The following is a 4,647-nucleotide window of genomic DNA, read 5'->3' as shown; positions in this document are numbered from 1 at the left end:
CGCGAACCGCCTCAACCACCGCCTTCTTTTTCCACTTCCGGCCCCGCCCCATCCCGCCGGATGTTTACTCCTGCCCTGGCCAATCGGAGACCGGGACTCACGCACTGCCCACGATTCCCGGCCCACCTGCGGCGCGGAGCGATCCAAGTGGTCTCCGGGATGGGTGTCCCCGCCACTCTCAGACACCACGTGCTCCGCCTCTCGGGGTTTCCCCTGGGGAAGCCGGGCTAAACCATTGGCTGCCGGAGGGGGGGTGGTAGTGCGGAACTGGGAGGAAAGAACCATTGGAAAGAACCAGAAGAAGAGAGGGATAAACCATTGCAGAGAGAAGAGAGGGAACGCTTGGGGATAATATGTTAGTATTGGCAACCATAATAACAATAGTATCTAATAAATAGAAGAGCATTTCATAAAGCACTTTTCTCACACTGCTTCTCACGACGTCCCTGTCAGGATAATGCATTGTATCATTGAATATTTTATTGAGGAAGAAACCGGAAGTCAGGGAGGTAAAATGACCGGTTTGAAATTCTGTTATGAAAAGCCCCTTACTCTTTTTCCTTTTTTCTTAATAGAATATTTAAAACATTGACAAAATAGAGACAGTAGTATAAAGAACCCTCACATGGCCATTAACTGGTTTCAACAACACTCAATCAGTCCTGCCAGTCTATCTTGTGTAATCATTCCCTCAACATTCCGGGAATTATTTTAAAGCAAATCCCAGACATCCCATTATTTCATCTGTGAATGCTCAAGAATTCATCGCTAACAGATGCTAGTCCTTAAAAAAACACAAAAACCAAAAAACCCACAAGGCTATAAACATACCTAACCTACCTAGCCACCATGCCTTTTTTATTTATTGTAGAGATGAGGTCTTGCTACTTTGCCCAGGCTGGTCTCAGACTCTTGATCCAAACAAGGTCTACACGTCTCAGACCAGCCTGAGCAACACAGTGAGACCCCACCTCTACAAAAAAAATTTTTAAAAATTGGTTGGGCATTGAGGTGCACACCTCTAGTCCTAGATACTTGGGAGGCTGAGGCAGGAGGATGGCTTGAGGCAGGAGGATGGCTTGAGCCCTGGAGGCTGCAGTGTGCTATAATGGCACCACTGCTCTCCAGACCCCATCTCTTAAAAGAAAAGAAAACCTTGTCAACTATTTGATTACTCTGAAATACAGAGTATTGTCAAGGCAAGCTAAACTCTTAATCCTTTCCCTTCATTCTTGCAATATGACCAAGGAGGATTTTTTTTTTTACTATCATAATGAACTCGGATTTTAGTGTGTTTTATGTATTTCAATCCATTGCCATCATTATTCTTTCTGAAATGTAAATGGGGTGGAACTTGCTTCAAAATCATACAGGAGGCAAGACCATGAGTGGGGGTATGCTTAAATTGGTAATGGTGAAGTTGGGTGATGGGTATACATATATTCATTAAGCTATTCTGCTTACTTTTGCATACATTAAAATTTTCCTGTTAAAATGTTAAACAGGCCAGGCGCGGTGGCTCACACCTGTAATCCTAGCACTCTGGGAGGCCGAGGCGGGTGGATCGCTTGAGGTCAGGTGTTCAAGACCAGCCTGAGCAAGAGCGAGACCCCATCTCTACTAAAAATAGAAAGAAATTATATGGACAGCTAAAAATATATATGGAAAAAATTAGCCAGGCATGGTGGCACATGCCTGTGGTCCCAGCTACTTGGGAGGCTGAGGCAGAAGGATTGCTTGAGCCCAGGAGTTGGAGGTTGCTGTGGGCTAGGCTGACGCCATGGCACTCACTCTAGCCCGGGCAACAGAGCGAGACTCTGTCTCAAAAAAACAAAAAAAAAAAAAGAAAGAAAGAAAAGAAAAGAAAAAAAAGAAACTGTGGTCAAGAATGTTAGGCTTAAAGAATTCACTCTTCCCAAACTTCCATCCAAACCTCCTATAAACCCACCGGTCTCCCCTTCCTACGGTTGTATTAGGCACATAGCCTTTGCCAGACCCCTAGGGAAGTAAAGGAATAGAATGCAAGAGGGGAACTTACTTTCCTTATCTCTCCTGATAAGGACGATGCTTATCCCTCCCAGCTGTTTGAAAAGAATTTATCACAGCGGCTGTTCTCACCTAGTTGCTCACTCCCCTCAGAAAAACCCTCTGTAAAACCCAAGGCTCTCCCTTCCTTCAGTGTGGACGCTCTTATCGGCCTCCACCCATCTGCACCCAGATGCTCAAATAAACAGCATTTTGCTATACATGAGGCTTTGTGTGTCTCTCTCTCGGCTCTGGACCTAACAAAGAACCTACCTTGAAGACTATATTAAATAAATTCAGAGATGAGATTATTGTAGTAAATGAACGTCTAAATAAATTAGAATTGAAAATTCAGTATCAAGAACATACTAACATGGCCGGGCGCCGTGGATCACGCCTGTAATCCTAGCACTCTGGGAGGCCGAGGTGGGCGGATCGTTTGAGCTCAGGAGTTCGAGACCAGCCTGAGCAAGAGCGAGACCCCATCTCTACTAAAAATAGAAAGAAATTATATGGACAGCTAAAAATATATATATATAAAAAAAAAAAAGAACATACCAACAGTTCACTCAAGGAACTCTGTGAGTCTCTGAAGAAGATTACAAAGATTGAAACATCTCAAAGAAAACATTCCCTCCCCTTTGCCTCCAGAACAGGAACCCAAAGCTCTGTTAAGGGATCAGATCTTGACCCTGAAGAACCAGTCAATGTCGAGGAAACTGTACCCATAAAGAGGTCCCCAAAAGAACAAAGAAGTATTAAAGAAATGCCATTTATAACTTGTGATGAGTTTAATGGTATTCCTGCATACATGAAATCCCATTTAACCTGTTGTCAAATTAATGTTGTTATTAAAGAAATCAACAAGGCAGTAATTAATAAATATAAGATCCTATATCAACCAAAAAAGTCTATGAATTCTGTGGACAGAAATCTCTATCTTAGATTGATTGATGAAGAAACAAAAGATACCAAAGGTCATTATTTTATAGTGGAAGCTGACATAAAGGAGTTCACGACTTTGAAAGTTGACAAGAAGTTTCACGTGTTATTGAATATCTTATGACACTGCCGGAGGCTACCTGAGGTCCGAAGGGGAGGACTTACCTGTTATGTTACAATCTGAGGCCCTTGTGAGCTTTTGAACAGACCAATGATAGGGTATAGAGGCTATTCCTAAAGTTTTCTTATATATAATTTCTTTAGCGTTTTTATTTTCTATTTTTTTTAATAAAGCTTATATATTTTCAAGATTCACTTCCTTTCAGCAAATATTTAGCCACCTGCCATATAAGGCTCTGTACTAGGCATATAATCAAACTAAAAAATGCTCCTCATATCTAGTTTTTGTGTTTAGCGGACAATGCTACAGACCCCAATCAGAGGGGTACAGATGTGATACTGGAAGGAAAAGGTCAAGAAGATATGTTCAAGGATACACAGGTCCTTTGGAATTAAAGGTCACTAGGGTCTAGATTCTGTACATGGCATTTCAGTGCACATGGCATGGTAGATTATTAACTCAACCTCCAGCCCCTCTCCCATCTGTGTCATCATAGCAAGTTATCAAACCTGAGGAGGGGGTTGTGGGAACCCCCATTTGTAGCCAAGTTGGACAGAAGTGTGGGTAACCTGGGGACCCACTAGTTGTGACTGGTGTTTGAAGTGGGGTACAGTCTTGTGAGACTGAGCCCTTAACCTGTGGGGTCTGCACTAACTCCAGGTAGTTAGTGTCATAGTTGAATTGTTTGTAGGATACCCAGTTGGTGTCCACAGAGTTGGAGAATTGGTTGGTATGGGGAAAAAACTGCACATGTTTAATGTCAGAAGTATTATGTGAAGATAGTATAGAAGAAAACAGAGCTTTTCCTTTTTAGATGAAAAGGATGATGCAGTCACATGCTTGGGCAGGTTGATAGCAGTCATGGAAAATGGGTAATTGGATTATAAAACCATAGCTGTGTTTCTCTTCTGCACTTGGGGAAACTGGTCTATCTATGTCTGTGCTATCTGCTTGGCGTGCTTGTCCCTGTAGCAGAGGATAAATGTCTAACCAGACCTTGTGGCCTGGTTAACACCATCAATGTAATGACCATAGAGTACTTTATAGACACTGCATATTTACTGTTACCCTTTCTTCACCTTAATTTAAATGCAGATATGTTTAATTTTTCATGCCTCAAATTAAATAAAAATAATGGCATTATCCTTTAAAAAAATAGATTTTGGGCCAGGACCAGTGGCTCATGCCTGTAATCCTAGCACTCTGGGAGGCTGAGGTGGGCGGATTGTTTGAGCTCAGGAGTTCAAGACCAGCCAGAGCAAAAGCGAGATCCTGTCTCTACTAAAAATAGAAAGAAATTATATGGACAGCTAAAAAATATACATATAGAAAAATTAGCCGGGCATGGTGGCACATGCCTATAGTCCCAGCTATTTGGGAGGCTGAGGCAGGAGGATTGCTTGAGCCCAGGAGTTTGAGGTTGCTGTGAGCTAGGCTGACACCATGGCACTCTAGCCCAGGGAACAGAGTGAGACTCTGTCTCAAAAATAAAAAAAAAGAAAAAAGAAAAAATAGATTTTGATTCATAAGGTCTGGGGTGGCACCTGAGCTTCTGCATT

At 42.4% G+C, this 4,647-nt stretch overlaps 1 pseudogene; it reads left to right on the top strand.

Annotated features, from left to right (window-relative positions):
* The first annotated feature begins 1,384 nt into the window (after positions 1-1,384).
* Positions 1,385-3,151, top strand: LOC138385865 (spindle and kinetochore-associated protein 1-like; annotated as a pseudogene).
* Positions 3,152-4,647: the final 1,496 nt, after the last annotated feature.

The sequence above is a fragment of the Eulemur rufifrons genome, chromosome 7, assembly GCF_041146395.1.
Source record: "Eulemur rufifrons isolate Redbay chromosome 7, OSU_ERuf_1, whole genome shotgun sequence".
NCBI lineage: Eukaryota > Metazoa > Chordata > Mammalia > Primates > Lemuridae > Eulemur > Eulemur rufifrons.
The sequence above is the reverse complement of the archived record's forward strand: the minus strand, read 5'-3'. Positions and strand labels throughout refer to the sequence as shown.